General features: G+C 38.9%; 1 long non-coding RNA gene across 1 annotated transcript in view; it reads left to right on the forward strand.

Annotated features, from left to right (window-relative positions):
• Positions 1-20,590, forward strand: part of LOC145460456 (uncharacterized) — a 247,800-nt gene that overhangs the window by 115,728 nt on the left and 111,482 nt on the right. The gene's annotated exons all lie outside the window — the stretch shown is intronic.

Here is a 20,590-nt window from a genome sequence, read left to right on the forward strand (position 1 = left end):
CTGTAGTAGCTGTAGTAGCTGTAGTAACTGTATTATCTGTAGTATCTGTAGTAGCTGCAGTAGCTGTAGTAGCTGTAGTATCTGTTGTATCCGTAGTAGCTGTAGTAGCTGTAGTAGCTGTAGTAGCTGTAGTAGCTGTAGTATCTGTAGTAGCTGTAGTAGCTGTAGTAGCTGTAGTAACTGTAGTAGCTGTAGTAACTGTAGTAGCTGTAGTAGCTGTAGTATCTGTAGTATCTGTAGAGCTGTAGTAGCTGTAATAGCTGTAGTAGCTGTAGTAACTGTAGTAGCTGTAGTAGCTGTAGTAGCTGTAGTAGCTTTACTAGCTGTACTAGCTGTAGTATCTTTAGTAGCTGTAGTGTCTGTAGTAGCTTTAATATCTGTAGTATCTGTACTAGCTGTAGTATCTGTAGTATCTGTAGTAGCTGTAGTATCTGTAGTATCTGTAGTAGCTGTAGTAGCTGTAGTAGCTGTAGTAGCTGTAGTAGCTGTAGTAGCTGTAGTAGCTGTAGTAGCTGTAGTAGCTGTAGTATCTGTAGTATCTGTAGTAGCTGTAGTAGCTGTAGTAGCTGTAGTAACTGTAGTATCTGTAGTATCTGTAGTAGCTGTAGTAGCTGTAGTATCTGTAGTAGCTGTAGTATCTGTAGTATCTGTAGTATCTGTAGAGCTGTAGTGTCTGTAGTAGCTGTAGTAGCTGTAGTAACTGTAGTAGCTGTAGTAGCTGTAGTAGCTTTACTAGCTGTACTAGCTGTAGTATCTTTAGTAGCTGTAGTGTCTGTAGTAGCTTTAGTATCTGTAGTACCTGTACTAGCTGTAGTATCTGTAGTATCTGTAGTATGTGTAGTATCCGCTGTAGTTTTTGTAGTATCTGTAGTATCTGTAGTATCTGTAGTATCTGTAGTAGCTGTAGTAGCTGTAGTATCTGTTGTATCTGTAGTAGCTGTAGTAGCTGTAGTAGCTGTAGTAGCTGTAGTAGCTGTAGTAGCTGTAGTAGCTGTAGTATCTGTAGTAGCTGTAGTAGCTGTAGTAGCTGTAGTAGCTGTAGTAACTGTAGTATCTGTAGTATCTGTAATAGCTGCAGTAGCTGCAGTAGCTGTAGTATCTGTTGTATCTGTAGTAGCTGTAGTAGCTGTAGTAGCTGTAGTAGCTGTAGTAGCTGTAGTATCTGTAGTAGCTGTAGTAACTGTAGTATCTGTAGTATCTGTAGTATATGTAGTAGCTGTAGTAGCTGTAGTATCTGTAGTAGCTGTAGTAGCTGTAGTAGCTGTAGTAGCTGTAGTAGCTGTAGTAACTGTAGTATCTGTAGTATCTGTAGTAGCTGTAGTAGCTGTAGTATCTGTAGTATCTGTAGTATCTGTAGTATCTGTAGAGCTGTAGTAGCTGTAGTAGCTTTAGTAGCTGTAGTAACTGTAGTAGCTGTAGTAGCTGTAGTAGCTGTAGTACCTTTACTAGCTGTACTAGCTGTAGTATCTTTAGTAGCTGTAGTGTCTGTAGTAGCTTTAGTATCTGTAGTATCTGTACTAGCTGTAGTATCTGTAGTATCTGTAGTATCTGTAGTATGTGTAGTATCCCCTGTAGTTTCTGTAGTATCTGTAGTATCTGTAGTATCTGTAGTACCTGTAGTAGCTGTAGTATCTGTTGTATCTGTAGTAGCTGTAGTAGCTGTAGTATCTGTAGTAGCTGTAGTAGCTGTAGTAACTGTAGTATCTGTAGTATCTGTAGTATCTGTAGTATCTGTAGTAGCTGTAGTAGCTGTAGTATCTGTAGTATCTGTAGTATGTGTAGTATCTGTAGTAGCTGTAGTAGCTGTAGTAGCTGTAGTAACTGTAGTAGCTGTAGTAGCTGTAGTAGCTTTACTAGCTGTACTAGCTGTAGTATCTTTAGTAGCTGTAGTGTCTGTAGTAGCTTTAGGATCTGTAGTATCTGTACTAGCTGTAGTATCTGTAGTATCTGTAGTATCTGTAGTATCTGTAGTATCTGTAGTATTTTTAGTAGCTGTAGTATCTGTTGTATCTGTAGTAGCTGTAGTAGCTGTAGTAGCTGTAGTAGCTGTAGTAGCTGTAGTAGCTGTAGTAGCTGTAGTAGCTGTAGTATCTGTAGTATCTGTAGAGCTGTAGTAGCTGTAATAGCTGTAGTAGCTGTAGTAACTGTAGTAGCTGTAGTAGCTGTAGTAGCTGTAGTAGCTTTACTAGCTGTACTAGCTGTAGTATCTTTAGTAGCTGTAGTGTCTGTAGTAGCTTTAGTATCTGTAGTATCTATAGCAGCTGTAGTATCTGTAGTATCTGTAGTATGTGTAGTATCCGCTGTAGTTTCTGTAGTATCTGTAGTATCTGTAGTATCTGTAGTACCTGTAGTAGCTGTAGTATCTGTTGTACCTGTAGTAGCTGTAGTAGCTGTAGTATCTGTAGTAGCTGTAGTAGCTGTAGTAACTGTATTATCTGTAGTATCTGTAGTAGCTGCAGTAGCTGTAGTAGCTGTAGTATCTGTTGTATCCGTAGTAGCTGTAGTAGCTGTAGTAGCTGTAGTAGCTGTAGTAGCTGTAGTATCTGTAGTAGCTGTAGTAGCTGTAGTAGCTGTAGTAACTGTAGTAGCTGTAGTAGCTGTAGTATCTGTAGTATCTGTAGAGCTGTAGTAGCTGTAATAGCTGTAGTAGCTGTAGTAACTGTAGTAGCTGTAGTAGCTGTAGTAGCTTTACTAGCTGTACTAGCTGTAGTATCTTTAGTAGCTGTAGTGTCTGTAGTAGCTTTAGTATCTGTAGTATCTGTAGCAGCTGTAGTATCTGTAGTATCTGTAGTATGTGTAGTATCCGCTGTAGTTTCTGTAGTATCTGTAGTATCTGTAGTATCTGTAGTACCTGTAGTAGCTGTAGTATCTGTTGTACCTGTAGTAGCTGTAGTAGCTGTAGTATCTGTTGTAGCTGTAGTAGCTGTAGTAGCTGTAGTAACTGTATTATCTGTAGTATCTGTAGTAGCTGCAGTAGCTGTAGTAGCTGTAGTATCTGTTGTATCCGTAGTAGCTGTAGTAGCTGTAGTAGCTGTAGTAGCTGTAGTATCTGTAGTAGCTGTAGTAGCTGTAGTAGCTGTAGTAACTGTAGTATCTGTAGTATCTGTAGTATCTGTAGTAGCTGTAGTAGCTGTAGTATCTGTAGTATCTGTAGTATCTGTAGTAGCTGTAGTAGCTGTAGTAGCTGTAGTAGCTGTAGTAACTGTATTATCTGTAGTATCTGTAGTAGCTGCAGTAGCTGTAGTAGCTGTAGTATCTGTTGTATCCGTAGTAGCTGTAGTAGCTGTAGTAGCTGTAGTAGCTGTAGTATCTGTAGTAGCTGTAGTAGCTGTAGTAGCTGTAGTAACTGTAGTATCTGTAGTATCTGTAGTATCTGTAGTAGCTGTAGTAGCTGTAGTATCTGTAGTATCTGTAGTAACTTTACTAGCTGTAGTAGCTGTAGTAGCTGTAGTAACTGTAGTAGCTGTAGTAGCTGTAGTAGCTTTACTAGCTGTACTAGCTGTAGTATCTTTAGTAGCTGTAGTGTCTGTAGTAGCTTTAGGATCTGTAGTATCTGTACTAGCTGTAGTATCTGTAGTATCTGTAGTATGTGTAGTATCTGTAGTTTCTGTAGTATCTGTAGTATCTGTAGTATCTGTAACATCTGTAGTTTCTGTAGTATCTGTAGTATCTGTAGTATCTGTAGTTTCTGTAGTATCTGTAGTATCTGTAGTATCTGTAGTTTCTGTAGTATCTGTAGTATCTGTAGTATCTGTAGTATCTGTAGTATCTGTAGTATCGGTAGTATCTGTAGTATTTTTAGTAGCTCTAGTATCTGTTGTATCTGTAGTAGCGGTAGTAGCTGTAGTAGCTGTAGTAGCTGTAGTAGCTGTAGTATCTGTAGTATCTGTAGTAGCTGTAGTAGCTGTAGTAGCTGTAGTAACTGTAGTAGCTGTAGTAGCTGTAGTAGCTGTAGTAGCTGTAGTAGCTGTAGTATCTGTAGTAGCCTTACTAGCTGTAGTATCTTTAGTAGCTGTAGTGTCTGTAGTAGCTTTAGTATCTGTAGTATCTGTAGTGGCTGTAGTATCTGTACTAGCTGTAGTATCTGTAGTATCTGTAGTATCTGTAGTATGTGTAGTATCCGCTGTAGTATCTGTAGTATCTGTTGTATCTGTAGTAGCTGTAGTAGCTGTAGTAGCTGTAGTATCTGTAGTATCTGTAGTAGCTTTACTAGCTGTAGTAGCTGTAGTAGCTGTAGTAACTGTAGTAGCTGTAGTAGCTGTAGTAGCTTTACTAGCTGTACTAGCTGTAGTATCTTTAGTAGCTGTAGTGTCTGTAGTAGCTTTAGGATCTGTAGTATCTGTACTAGCTGTAGTATCTGTAGTATCTGTAGTATGTGTAGTATCCGCTGTAGTTTCTGTAGTATCTGTAGTATCTGTAGTATCTGTAGTTTCTGTAGTATCTGTAGTATCTGTAGTATCTGTAGTTTCTGTAGTATCTGTAGTATCTGTAGTATCTGTAGTATCTGTAGTATCTGTAGTATCTGTAGTATCTGTAGTATCTGTAGTATCTGTAGTATCTGTAGTATCGGTAGTATCTGTAGTATTTTTAGTAGCTCTAGTATCTGTTGTATCTGTAGTAGCGGTAGTAGCTGTAGTAGCTGTAGTAGCTGTAGTAGCTGTAGTATCTGTAGTATCTCTAGTAGCTGTAGTAGCTGTAGTAACTGTAGTAGCTGTAGTAGCTGTAGTAGCTGTAGTAGCTGTAGTAGCTGTAGTATCTGTAGTAGCCTTACTAGCTGTAGTATCTTTAGTAGCTTTAGTATCTGTAGTATCTGTAGTGGCTGTAGTATCTGTACTAGCTGTAGTATCTGTAGTATCTGTAGTATCTGTAGTATCCGCTGTAGTATCTGTAGTATCTGTTGTATCTGTAGTAGCTGTAGTAGCTGTAGTATCTGTAGTATCTGTGGTATCTGTACTCTAGTACAAAAGTAACGCGAAAATAGAGGAATGGAGCTCAAGGGTAGGTAAGAAAAGTGGAAAAAGGAAATAACTGTGTGAAACGAAAGATAAGGTGGCTTTCAGTAGAATTGTTGTAACTAAAGAAAAAATTGTGTCTGATCATTGCTATGACGAGGGAATGGTCATCGATTTTGTTTGTTTTCAGTGTTAAGCACTTAGGGGTTTTTCCAACACGTTGTCCTGCTGCTGGCTCGCACTAGAACTTAAGTCCCAGAACTGACTAACTTTTTTCCCTGGTGAAGAGCAATGTTGAGAGGAAGAGTTCTAGCCTTGTATTGAGTTGGTAAAAGTAGTTAGATTAGATAAAGGATGCAGATCATGTCGACCTTGGTGTGTTTCTGCCACTATTAAATAGGGGCAGATTGAAATAAAGGACGCAAATGATGGGTGAAATAACAAATTTGTAGACCAGGAGCACCGAATGATGACACGCTTGGGTAGAAAGTTCAAACAATATCTTTCTCCTCCGGTCCAAAAGAAAAGAAAAAATTTGGGTGGTGGAAATAATATATATATCGCAAGTAAAGAAAGTTCAATGCAGCACTCGGACTGCTTACTAAGACACGGACCCGCGCAGTTTGTCCAGAACTTCACTTCACGCCGCTAAAGTCATTGAAGTCTTTCAAATAACAATAACGAAAAGACTGCTCCGGCCTTTCTTCTTTCTTTTTTTTTTACTACCCACGGTATGCTTAGAAAATTAATAACTATTTATCCACTATTTTAGAACTTCGTATTTCTGGCCGCTCAAGGTGGTCATATATTAAGTACTTTTAAAAGATACAATGCATTACTCACAGCGTGTTTAGAAATAGATAACATACAACAAAATTTAGATTATTGTGCATGCAAAGGAAAACCCTGGGTACCAGAGGTTTTCCTCGCGCGCGGCGGACGGAAATTCTTCGCTTCGCTTCGAAAGCACAATAGAGATATGACCGAAAACCACGCAAGAAAAACCTCTGGCACCCAGAGTAGTGAAGGAATTTCTTGAAAAACAATCTAAATATACATTATATACATACTACAGCTAATACAGCTAACTATAGATACTACTGCTACTACAGCTACTACAGCTACTACAGCTACTACAGCTACTACAGCTACTACAGCTACTACAGATACTACAGATACTACAGCTACTACAGCTACTACAGATACTACAGATACTACAGATACTACAGCTACTAGAGATACTACAGCTACTACAGATACTACAGCTACTACAGCTACTGCAGCTACTACAGATACTACAGATACTACAGCTACTACAGCTACTACAGCTACTACAGATACTACAGATACTACAGCTACTACAGATACTACAGATACTACAAATACTACAGCTACTACATCTAGTACAGCTACTGCAGCTACTACAGATACTAAAGCTACTACAGATACTACAGATACTACAAATACTACAGCTACTACATCTAGTACAGCTACTACAGCTACTACAGCTACTACAGATACTACAGATACTACAAATACTACAGCTACTACATCTAGTACAGCTATTACAGCTACTACAGCTACTACAGCTACTACAGCTACTACAGATACTACAGATACTAGAAGTACTACAGCTACTACATCTAGTACAATTACTACAGATACTACAGCTACTACATCTTCTACAACTACTACAGATACTACAGCTACTACAGCTACTACAGATACTACAGATACTACAGATACTACAGCTACTAGAGATACTACAGCTACTACAGATACTACAGCTACTACAGCTACTGCAGCTACTACAGATACTACAGATACTACAGCTACTACAGCTACTACAGCTACTACAGCTACTACAGATACTACAGCTACTACAGATACTACAGATACTACAAATACTACAGCTACTACATCTAGTACAGCTACTGCAGCTACTACAGATACTACAGCTACTACAGATACTACAGATACTACAAATACTACAGCTACTACATCTAGTACAGCTACTACAGCTACTACAGCTACTACAGATACTACAGATACTACAAATACTACAGCTACTACATCTAGTACAGCTATTACAGCTACTACAGCTACTACAGCTACTACAGCTACTACAGCTACTACAGATACTACAGATACTAGAAGTACTACAGCTACTACATCTAGTACAATTACTACAGATACTACAGCTACTACATCTTCTACAACTACTACAGATACTACAGCTACTACAGCTTCTACAGATACTACGGATACTACAGTTACTACAAATACTACATCTACTACAGCTACTACAGCTACTAGAGATACTACAGCTACTACAGATACTACAGATACTACAGCTACTACAGCTACTACAGCTACTGCAGCTACTACAGATACTACAGATACTACAGCTACTACAGCTACTGCAGCTACTACAGATACTACAGATACTACAGCTACTACAGCTACTACAGATACTACAGATACTACAAATACTACAGCTACTACATCTAGTACAGCTACTGCAGCTACTACAGATACTACAGCTACTACAGATACTACAGATACTACAGCTACTACATCTAGTACAGCTACTACAGCTACTACAGCTACTACAGCTACTACAGCTATTACAGATACTACAGATACTACAAGTACTACAGCTACTACATCTAGTACAATTACTACAGATACTACAGCTACTACAGCTTCTACAGATACTACGGATACTACAGTTACTACAAATACTACATCTACTACAGCTACTACAGCTACTAGAGATACTACAGCTACTACAGATACTACAGATACTACAGATACTACAGCTACTACAGATACTAGAGATACTAGAGATACTAGAGATACTACAGCTACTACAGCTACTACAGCTACTACAGATACTACAGCTACTACAGATACTACAGATACTACAGATACTACAGCTACTATAGCTACTACAAATACTACAGCTGCTACAGCTACTACAGCTACTAGAGATACAACAGATACTAGAGCTACTAAAAATACTACAGATACTACAGATACTACAGATACTACAGCTACTATAGCTACTACAAATACTACAGCTACTAGAGATACTACAGCTACTTGAGATACTACAAATACTACAGCTACTACAGAGACTACAGCTACTACAGCTACTACCGCTACTACAGATACAACAGATACTAGAGCTACTAAAAATACTACAGATACTACAGATACTACCGATACTACAGATACTACAGATACTACAGATACTACAGATACTACAGATACTACAGATACTACAGGCGACACTTCTGGCATATTATCTTATCTTCCTTTATATCGGATTGTGTGACAGTTTGTAAAAACAAGATAGGTATGCGTCGTACGTTTCATTTTCATTACAATCAGTTTACTTTGGTCAGTGAGATGCAGGAAATTGATGCGCTTTACACGCTCAATTTGTCTGTGTCCCGAAACTCTGTTAAAATCCTCCCTCAAATTTTCGTTGTACTAACTTAAACTGACATTTTAAAATTAGTAACAACAACTCATATTGAGTTGGACACTAACGTGTTTTAATTTTTGAGCCAGCATTTATTACAACTGAAGGAACTGAATGAGAGATACTTGGTGTAAAGCGGCGATGTGTTAGCCGAGCAAGAGAAAGAGACCAACAAATTGCCGAAATTGTGGAAGATACGGTTGTGATATTGTTCGCAGTACAGATCAGCTGTGAAAAAATGCAACAGAAAAATTACTCTAACAGAACTTACAGACATTTGTGTAACAAATAGCGATGAAGTTATTGAAGTTTGTCTTACAGAAGCCTATTTTAACTTAAGAACGCGAACATCTCCTAGCTGTACATCCAGTAATAAATGTCATGTTCACCGGCCATACCGCGTGCACTTTTGAGTCGATTCGAAAGGCTCCTGTGTAGATCAGTGCATTAATCACTGCCTTTTTAAGAAAAGTCGGCAGTCGAGAAAGCGTGATCTGCTTGATCTGATGGCGAGGGAAGAAGGGAAAATCACTGTTGAGTAATTAACTTTATATAGTTGCTCAATGCTGACTACAGGTAGCTGGTACAACCTTCACCAAACGAAAATCACGTGAGAACAATTTGTTGACAGAAATTTCTTTATGTCTCAGTCATAATGTCTGCTTTCAATTGGATTGCGGAACCAAAAAAAAATGAGCAATGGACTTACAAAAACGCACATTTTCATTAACTTCTCGCGATTCTACGCTTTCAGATTTGAATTTTCCAAAAATTCAATCAATATTGAAATGGGTGAATCTTAACAAAACTGACGATATATTGTGTGGTGATCGATCCTAGTTCCACAAAAGAAAACTGAGCTGACATGCTGGCAACGTGGGGAAATTCAAGTAATACACCAAATAAAATAAGTCCAAAATAGCTCATTACATATATGTGCACTTTGCATTGCAATTTTCTCGCGCTTGTTCTACATTTCTGTTACCTACAAGACCATCTTTGTGAGTTTTTTACTTACCAGTGATAGCAATGGTTAATTTTGTCCTTTTAGAATCCGCAGAGTGCTCATGTATTAATTTCTTGCTTATATGCCAGCTTCTGGAACTCTCATTTTGGGATAATGCCACTTAGCGGTTTACGTCAGATAGCGCTATATTAAGTTGTCCAATAGCTACCTTTGATACCATGAACTTTGATCAGTGTTTGATCGTCTATTTCAAGGACGACCTTTGTTTCCATGGCTCCGTGCAAAATGTTTTCCATACACAATGATCGAATGATGAATATTTTGAAAAGCTGCTTTGATCACTCGCTTTCCGCGAAAGGACCCTACTTCAGATATGTATAAACATTTGCTTATCTGATAAACTATTATCCTTACAGAACTGTGTTGTTTGGTAAATTTCTTTTTTTGGGAACAAAAAACTCTTTCCGTGAGTTTTTGTTTTTTCCTCATTCATAAGTATTATATTACGTGGTCAACCTATGCCTCCTGTTACTTGTAATATTTGTTTTCCATTGTCCCGGCGGTTTTTATTCTTATCTTTTCACAGCTTGTAGGTACATAGTTAATCACTTAAGTCTTAATAGCCGCGCCCTGGGGTCGACCTTGCCACTTGTAGTGAAGCTGGCTTCCTCAATAAAGATTTGCTTTAAGCTAGGAAAGCTTTTAAGAAATAGAAAACATCCTCGGTGTTTTTATCATGTTGTAGTAACACGAATGGAAATTAAGGCTCCGCTCAGACTATGCCGGAGGAATTTGAAGACGCAACAATCACCGGCCATCTTGGATTTGTGTTTGCGGACATCTCGGGCAGGGATATCACATTATAATGATCACACCATGATGTCGTCATTTTCAAAAATCTTCAGCCGGCGTATTCAAATTCCTGCGATTTAAAAAACTACGTTTTCGTGATGGATTAGTAGTGCTGACGTCGACGGGGCCTAAATTTGGGAGAATAGGATTTGCTGTGTGAACAAGCGAGTGTTTGCACACTGGATCTTTCGAGTTCTGCAAACTTTCACAAGTGATTTTATAACTCGATAGCAACACAGAGAAAATGTTTCATCAACAACCCGCGTCGCCAGCGCTGTGTTAATTGAGTTAGTAATTGAGCTCTGTTAATTGACTTACAAAAGTACGACTTTTAGCGCACGTTTTCTTGCAGGGTCTTGATTGATTGACCTGCTGTGTTTCCATCGAGTTTTTTTCAGTAGAATTCACTTGTACACTAGTACAAATACTGCAATCTGACTGGCTAAGCTATAGTGCGCTTTCAGCCATTATAATTCATCTCTAAGTTGTCCTTTGTCCTCAATGAAAAAGTGAATTGAAAAATAAAGCCATTTATAAAACCGAAAATCAAGATGCTGGAAATTGTTGCCTTTTTTAGGATTAAGTAACACGTTCAAAGTGTCTGTATTCTTATAATTGGTACCATCTAACTGAAATTGCTTTGGTACTGACTTGTCTTAAACATTAAGGCAGCATTTAATACAACTGAAGGAACTGAACGAGAGATACTAGGTGTGAAGCAGCGATGAGTTTGCCCCAGCACTGAATGAGAGTCCAGCAAATTGCAGAGTATGTAGCTATGGTGCTTCCATCGCCGGCTCGATCGGTGTCGTTTCCCTGATGGATTAACATGTATTCCAGTTAGCATCCTTTCAGATCACTGGCGAAAAATTGCTACAGGAAATTACTCTGACAGAAGTTACAAACATTTTTGTAACAGACATCGATGAAGTTATTGAAATTTCTCAGTATAAGAAGCTCCTTTTTAACTTAAGAACAAAATGAAGAACAATTTGCCACCGAACTTTCGACTGACTGCCAAGTAAGGGATCTCCGATACATAAAAGTGTAATAATTATCGTTAACCTGGTGATAGCAGTACAAGATTAGAGGGATGAACGGGTTATGTGGAAGAACTTAACGATCATCTGCATAAATTATATCAAACCGAACATAGTGATAGTTTAACGAAAATGTTCTGGAGACCGTCAAATTACAACAACAACAGCAGAAATGCAACATACACAAAGATACCTCAATTGCTCGGTTCAACTCTAATCGCTCGTCCCAGCGTCACTGTCGTAAACAAGTTAACTCCTTAACAGAGCTCAATAAATAACATCAACAAAAGCGGAACGTTCCACAAAGAGGAAGCCTGTCATCAAAGTCTTGGAGGGATAACAACCACGCTTCGCGATTTATCAATAGCTGCGCCAGAACGAAGCCGCTCGCCAGGTTTCTTTGAATAACTTCTCGAGTTCTATGCTTTCAGATTTGAAACATCAGAAAATCAATCAATATTGAAAACTGACTAAATGTTGTGTATCCTAGTCCTATTAAGCCATAAATCGTGTACAATTGCCTAGATAGGTAGGAACGACTAGACTGATATACAGAAGAACATTGAGCAGTCATGCTGGACAATTGCAACGTGCGATTTACCGCCAAATAAAATGAACCTAAAGCAGCTCACTATGTACACCTTACAATGGAGATTGAGTTTGACCATTTCTAAGACCGGCTATAACTCAATTTGTTTCTGTATAAGTATTTTATACAGTTTTTTCTGTTGCCTAAAGGTTCCGCTAAAGTACCATCTCAGTCACTGAGTTTTATTACTTATCATGCAGTTGTGCCAAAGGCTGATTTCGTCCTTTGCGAATCAGGATGCACATGCAAGAGGCTAGCTTACCTCCTTTTTATGCCCTCATCTTAGTCGGCTTCAAGCCACTGATAAGTTTATGTAAAACGCTATCAGCTTGAGTTTCTTTGAGGGCCGGCCGCCTTTCATTACATGAACTTTGACTGAAACTGATCTTTTTAACATTCCCTGAAGACCGACATTCCTTTCCAAGGTTCTGCGTCGGCGGTGTGTTTTCCTTTCGGAAATTAATTAATATGTCGAAACACCGCTTTGATAATCCGTTGTTTGGAAAGATTCTGATATAAAGGGTATATATAAACATCTGCTGATCTGAGAAGCTGTTATGTACATAGTTTTACAAATTTTTCCTTCGCAATCGATACGCAGCTTTGTCTTAACGTCAATTTTGTCTCACACACATGTATCATACTATGTGTTCAAGCTATACTTCCTAATATTCTTTTTTTACCCAGGCAGTGAGGCCTGGGTTTAAATTTCGGCTTTCTTTTTTTCCGCGTTCAGTCACAAATCGCCGTCTGGTCTCTAAAGCGCATGAGCCACCTGTGTACTGAGGTTGTCGTCGAGAAAAGTTAGCACGGATTCCATGATTTCTAGGGCGATGAAATCACATACAAACGAACACACCGTTCAAGGTAGACCAACACTAAAAGACGTTAAGCGTTTTCGGAACGGGTCGCTGGAAGCGTTACGAGAGATCAATTTACGAGCGAACATTTTGAGTGAATCACGAATCATGTTATACCAAAGGAGTCATCAACTGGGGCTATCAACTCTTCAACTTGATAAAAAGCATCTTCAGAGGCGTCTTCGTATTTTTGGACGTGATCGTGAACCAAGCAGAATCCCACCACGAGCTCAAGAACGTCTGAGCAACAAGAGCGGGGGCACCCAACGGATCGTTTCGGTAAATTATCTGTTCGGAAGGCCTTTAATCACCTCTGATTTTCTGAAGAGAATTGTCACCTCGAACTTTCGTGATATGAGAAATTTAATGTCTGTTGTTTTCGGATTGTAAAAAAATGTGGTTTGGGGCGCCGAAAAAAGGTCCGCTATCATTTCCGGAAAGGGGATAAGACCTAAGGTTTTCGGGGAATGGACAAAAAAGTCCTAATAAATTCGAGAATACTCAAGTTCCCCTAGAATAACCGAACAGATAAAATTTTTTTAGAGCAACTTAAAATTGACCTACAGAGCTTCAAAAAGACTCCAGATAGCCTAAACCAGCGTTTAAAAGCATTTGAGAGAAAACGGTCGTTGGGTGCCCCTGCAAGAGCAGAAAGGTTAGAGAATTTGTTTACGAATTCATCTGTTCGAGTACACCTAAGTAAAATGCTCTGATAAACTTCGTAAAGTATAATAAAGATAAAATCTCGAACTAAACGATATTCTCTCGTTATTTGCTTGTAACAGAGTTATGTGTCTTAACAAGAGTGAAACTCATGTAGCGAATTATTGTACATTTAAGCTGAAAGAAACTAATGTATGTCAGGGACCCCAGCAAAACAATTCTTGGTTTGCACTGTCACGCAATCCTGAGGCAATAAAAAATTTATTCGAAAATCATTTACTGGATAAAATCCACAAATTGTGATATTATAGGAGAGTAATAAAGATGACACTCCTCGAATTTTTAGGTCTGTGCGTTTTCCCAAGCTCAGATATTCGTCGAAATATTTTGCACAAATTTACAGAGACCAGTGTGGAACCGCCATGTTGGTGTGCCTCCGCGGTACGCCTACATTGCGGCCGGAAAATATTGTAAACATCTGGAACTTACTTTGGCTATCTAGGCGACTGATTATCTGTACTGAACAAACAAGCATTTACAGAAGCACTTTTCCTAATACTTTAACTTCTAAATGGGCTAAAAATCACGAGATAAGTATATGATTTCGACAACCGCGTTCGTAGGTCTATGTCACGCATCGCCATAACAATGAAATTCAAAATGTCTCGCTTGCTTGAGAAACGCAAATAACAACGACAAAGGCTAAGGAAAATAGACTGAAACGTTTATAGGTTGATATAAAGACCTTGACTCATTTCACACCCTAAAGACTTGCAAACGAGTAATAAGCTATTAATCGATTCCAAGAAATGCAATCAAAAGCAGAAGAGCTTAAGCACATCAATTCGATTGAATTTCGTACAACTTCAAATGCAGAACATTTAGCTCAATTGCAATATAGCTATTGCTTCTCAGTATAACGACCGCCTGGGTACACGCAGCAAAGCGTCTTGTTTTTCATTGTCTTTCTATTTTTAACGTTTATAGCTTGTAATTACATAGTTAGTTTTACCCTTGGTTATGTCTTATGACGATCCTCTGCATTTTTATTTACTGGCTTCATTACCAGTGCAGTCTGCATGAATCATAAAAATTGGGACTGAACTAAAGAAATAGATGTCCTGTTGGTTGTTGTTTTTTTATTGCTAAATTTATATCCGTTCAAGCTTTTTTTTTGGGAGTCAACCTTCGCAAGAGCCGAAGAATGCTTTCGGTGATAACGTTAATAGAATCTAAGAGGAGGTGTCTGCGCGCGGTAATATTTTTTCGCAATGTTTCGCTATTCGCGCCGCGAAATCGGCTCATAAAACAGGAAACAACACAGGAAACAAATCACTTCCCGTCTGTTAGATCTCGAGCTCTTGCCGAGAATTTCTTTTGTTGCCTGCTAGTGGGGGACGGGTTCACTTCTTTATTTCTACGCTTGTCTGTCCTCGGGCGTTTCTTTCTTTCTTTTTTCCTGTGAGAGGACCGATATCGATCTGCGCTAGGTTAGTTTCACAAACAGCCCAGAAGAAGAAAAGGAAGGAAGTCGCTTGACATGTCAGGAATGTGGCTAGGTCACAAGGAGTTATTTTGGCAAGGAAAAGATGACTTTAAACAGAACGTGCTTTTAACTGGATGCAGTAGAAACTCGTCAGGCGAAGTTCTGTCGCGGCTTTGCTAACGAAAAGCATCCCGATGTGTCGTTTCAAACAAGCGAATTTTATATCTGCAGTTTAGGCATTGATAATTGCGCTGTTAATAGTTTTATTTGTTTCTGGCACCCTGTGGTAATGAATTTATCATGAAGGTAATTATCACTGTTTTTAAAACCACGCAATGCCACAAGCTCTAAATTAGAGAAGCCACAAAAGAAGCTCTCGTTAGTGTTGCTTAATACACTGCATTCTGTGAAGGACCTTTTTAAGCCTGAGTGCATGCAAGTCAAAGCATATTTGCAGAATAAACTTGTAAAAACACCACTCATATTGAATTGCGATGGAGGAAAATATTGATTCAGTTACCGAGGATTCTTTTCCGGATTACAGTGTAATTGTACTTTTTCTGTACTTGCCGATATAGTCACAAGCTGCTTTAAGCTCGTTAACTCAAGTCTTTTGAGCAAGGTAAATCAACTTTAATCGCAAGTTCGCCGTTCATTCGTTTGAATTTCTCAGCATTGTTTTAGATCTTAAGTTTTCATAATAACTCTAAGAGGTTAAATCACGCAGTGTATTGCTTGCAAGACCTACCTTGAGTATTTACTTCCCGCAGAACAAGAAGGTAAAGAATGGCAGGTGTTGTCTTGAGTGTACTCTTCATCCTTAAATTGTCAAACGCTTTTTTTCATTTATTTTAGGACAAGCCGGACGTCGTTTTGTGAAGGAATTTACGGCTGTGACACCAGGATGTTTTGATCACCAATACAACACATCGGGTTTGCTGTATCAGGATATCAAACTGATAACTCGCGTAAAATGGACAGTAGTTCGTAAAATGCACAGTAATCAGATGTTCCTTAACACTTGCGGTGTATGCATGGTCATCTCATACTGAATGCATACAACTATTCGGTCTGCGACCAAAAAAAAGTACACAAGTTCATTGAAAAGTACATAAGATTTTCTGCTGAGACTTGTTTGAGATCGTGAAGCAAAATCAGTCTGTTGTTTTGTTATAGAATTGAACTTCGCAACGAGGTAGTTGAAAAGTACCTGAGCACACGATGACAGCTTCTTAGTTTCCTCTTTTCTACCGAAGCGTGCCTCAATACAATCTGATGAAAAGGGTAACCCAACCAGAAACAAATCACTTAAGATATCTTAATAGGAGATTATATCACTCAAAGAACACAGTTTAAGGACCACACGATAAAAGATCCTTCCTCATCGCAGTGTATCTCAACGCAGCGGGAATTGTTATCTAAACACAGAAAATCATGACAAATCACTTCCTATCCCTTTCTAAGGCGTTCCGCAAGGGATTCTTCTGTTTCCTTCCAGTGGTCTTACTTCTAACATGTCTACGCTTGTCTCTCCCTGGGTTTCTTTTTCGGAAGGTCTGCGAGGGGGCTATCTACGCTAGATTGGCTACCAAACAGCCCAGGTTATGCAAAGTCGCATGACAGATGTTAGAAAATTGAATTTTAACAGAAAGAGTAATCTCAGCAAGAGTAATCTTAACGTTAAAGGAATGAAATACTTGGGCTAGCCTCTGCATGATGTTGTTTCTTTGCGAACAACAGACATCCAGCAGTGTCGCTGTTTGAAAACAGTCGATCTCAGTTTAATCTACATGTTAGGCGTTGAAAACTAACGCGAAGCTTCAAGTTAGTTTCAGCCGACACTACGCTTGCGAGAAGAAACCTCAGGCCTGATCAACTCTTCAGACTAGGATGGAGTGGAATGGTTCAAACGTAGTGCAGCACGTTGCACACTAAATCGCTATGAAAGACCTGCTAGTGTCAAAGAACTTTTGTAACAACTTGATTAGAAAACTTCAGAAATACTTGGGAGGAAAGCAACGCTGACAGTGCTATATAAAACGTGATGTGCTGCAATCTAGTTGAGATAGTGATCAACAGAAATATCTAGAGCCTTTTGGCAGCTCTAGAAGGCACATGCACAAATTCTCGTGTAAAGTCCAGGCGTCTGAAGCAAATTATCACCTGCTCTCATTTTTTTCTCATACACTCAGGAACTGTAATTGCCTACCCCTGAATGTTGTTAGGGCACAATCTTTAAATTCTTTCCGAACCAAGCTAGATATGTTTTGATTATTCGTATTTTACTGTTATTATTATTTATTATTATTAGTAAGGCCACCAGGCTTGACATTTTGGGTGGTCGCTTACGGGAGTTTCGACTGTATATCTTTACCCTGTGTAAAAACGGCCCGAGGCATCAGTTAATTGAACTATCTAATTAGCTTAGAGCCGCTTTCTTAAATATGCTGTGTACTGATTGCTGTTGAATTTAAGACCACTTTGGCATAACCTTGATGGTCGTTTACGAGTTGTTAGACCATAATGGGTTAAAACGCCTTATGGTTTTCAAGTCTTTAAACGGTCTTGTTACGGAATATCTCACGTCTAAATTTATAAAGCGAAATGAATCAAGCCATTCTCTGAGGGACTCGGTAAACAAACTTGTTGTCCCCTTTCCAAGAACTAACTACATGAATACTTTTAGTTACAGCGGCGCTACCCTTTACTACAGTTTAACCTGCAACATTAGAGAATCTGGTTCATTAAACAAATTTAAACGCCTTCTCTACCATAACTTTTAAACACGGCATTCATGGAAACCAGGATTTTTCTTAAGTGGCATATCAATGTAAGTTAATTTAATGTAAGGATTTGGATTTTTAGTCATTATTATGTAATTTTTTTCTACCTGATGTTTTTTACCGTGTATAAATAATGATTAACGATTAAAGATAAAACATTAAACATTTCCTCATTAGAATATGGTAACTGCCGAGTCTTACCCAATGCGCTAATGCAGATGCAATGTTTCAGTCAATTTCGAGAAAAAAATTCGGTTCTTCCCATTGAGAAATTTTCATTTCTTATACTAGCCAGGAACACAATAATGTTACAACATCTCATTATCCAATTGTCGCTCTATTATCTTTTAAGTGGTCGCTTACGGGAGGTTAAAAACAAAGGAGAATTTCAAACCTTTAGCTCTAAAAGAGGTCGCGGTCGCTTACCAGAGGTGGTCGCTTACAAGAAAATATAGTTATTTGACTTGTAAACTTTTGGTATTTTGGAAAACTGGTCGCTTAAGAGAGATGGTCGCTTACGAGAGCAAAGAGGTAAATTAATCAACAATTAAAACTGTCATACTATATCCAAACTTCAAAAATGAGCCTCGGATAGTTAAGAATGGATCGCGACGGGCTTGAGGAAAAGATACGCTATCCATATCATGTCGAGTTCTCTCAGAGTTGTAACAGGCTGGGTGGTCCAAGCTATATAAAAAAAAGTCTGTCCTCATGTTAATCGAGGCATTTGTAATCTATAATCTGATTTCTTTAATTAAGCCTACTGCCACGATTAAAATCTGCGCTATACGATTAGGATTACGGCGATCTTTAAAACGGTGAACGGGGAATCGGAGAATGAGAACGGGAAACGGAGAACGGGGAACGGAGAACTGGGAACGGAGAACGGGGAACGGAGAACGGGGAACGGGGAATCTTTAAAATGGAGAATCTCTAAAAGTGGGAATCTTTACAATGGAGAATCTTAAAAAGCGAGAATTTTAAAATGAGGAATCTTTAAAAAGGGGAATCTTTTAAATGAGGAATCTTTAAAATGGGGAATCTTTAAAATGGGGAATCTTTAAAATGGGAAATCTTTAAAATGCGGAATCTTTAAAATGGGGAATCTTTAAAATGGAGAATCTATAAAATGGGGAATCTTTAAAAGCGGTTTGTGTCACTGATTAATTGACTGTTGAGTACATTGTTTTTATCAAAGCTAACTGTTTACGGTTGGAATGGCTGAGAGTATTAATAAATTAAACTGATCCGTAGCATTAAGGGCCTACAACGCCAAGTGAGCCGATGCACTGACGTAGCCAAAGAAATCGACAGGAATCATGGCTTATTCGTTCTTATTTTTGCGCTTCTTAAGCGTTTCTCGGAAATTTACGGATTAACTTTTTCAAGACTAGTCTGTCCACGGACGTTTTTTTTAGCTGCGATTTACTTTTTCATTGAGCTAGCGAGCGAATTGGGCGCGCGCAAAAGCGAAAAATACATGTACAACCTTTGTCGGTTGACGTCAGTTTCGCGAAACGTAATGCTCTATTTCGCGAAGTATTGTTCGCGGAAATCACGAAATTATGTACGCGAGAAATTAAGAATGGATAGGATAGCGTTACACTTAGCTGGACAGCTCGAATCATTTTTACGTCCAGAAGTGACAAAGGAAATTTTGATTCCTTCAGCCTCGTTTGTCTGGTAAAAATAGAGTATGGTGTATGCGGCAGATGTTATCAGCAGGAAAAGAAGGCCAGGGGCGAGTGAGCCTTTAGATAAATATGTTGAAGACCTTTAAAACAAGTTCGGCAACCTTGAATTATCATAAGAAGAAAAAATATTTGGTCACCCAAGGTTCCAAGGTTTACGCCTTTTGAGGCAAAAGACACGCAAAGAGAAGTGCTGATGCTCCAACCTTGAACCTTCCGGGAAGCCAAAAATGCTGCGAGCCTCACCCAAAGAGTTTAAGACTCGCAGAAGGAAATGAATTCCTTGCTCGTATACAACAACTTGACGCCCTTGACTCCTTTTTAGCAACAAAAGACAAACCCAAGGGGGCTTCCGCATTGAGTAAGTTAAAAACGAGCGTCATATTCACTGACAGCAGGAATAACTTCCCTTTGAAAGGAGCGTCCGTGGGAAAAGTTGAGTATAAGCCAACATCTAACAAGGAAATAATGTAAGAACAGCTGTACAAAGTGCAAGGTTTAATTTAAAATGAACACAGTCGATACAACTCATGCTTTAAGGCAACATGGAATTACGTGAAGACAAACAATGGTGTGTTTCACTGCTTTTACCAGTGATCACTTACCGGTTTAAGACTCTTATTTGCCGTCGCCTTTTCCAAAACAAGGACAACTACGCGGTTTAAATATTGGGCGGGAAAGGAATTTTTTCCTCCTGCTGAACATGGTACCAATTTTATAATTGGCACTCCTAATTTCCATCTGTATTTTCCCTAAGAAATGGCCGGTAAACGTTTGTGATTGTTCATTGGGCTTAAGCGGAAAACGCTACTTATATCAAAACGGAAACGAGTCACCGTTTTAAGAACGAAACGAAATCGACATCTGAAAGAAATTGGCGAAAGTAAGAGAAAAGGACGGAACAAGAGGAACGATTATTTATAAGGATGGCCAACGTTGTTTGTTACGTGTGTTTGATATCACAGTTTTTTTTTTTTCCTTCTTAGGCCGCCATTTTCGTGAAAACTGCGCGTGGGTCAGGTACACAACAAAATGACCTGGTTGGCAACGAAGAGCGTTTACACGAACGTATTTTTTGCCACGGTGCCTTGATTTCCCGTGCAGTGATTCCCAAAGTTTGGAGCACTGTTGCCACATTACATTTGGGACCGATGCATTTATACGTCCGAGGAATAATTGAGAAAATCGATCGTTAGCGCGGTACCAAAAATTTGACG

Source organism: Orbicella franksi, chromosome 11 (assembly GCF_964199315.1).
Source record: "Orbicella franksi chromosome 11, jaOrbFran1.1, whole genome shotgun sequence".
In the NCBI taxonomy this organism is placed as follows: Eukaryota; Metazoa; Cnidaria; class Anthozoa; order Scleractinia; family Merulinidae; genus Orbicella; species Orbicella franksi.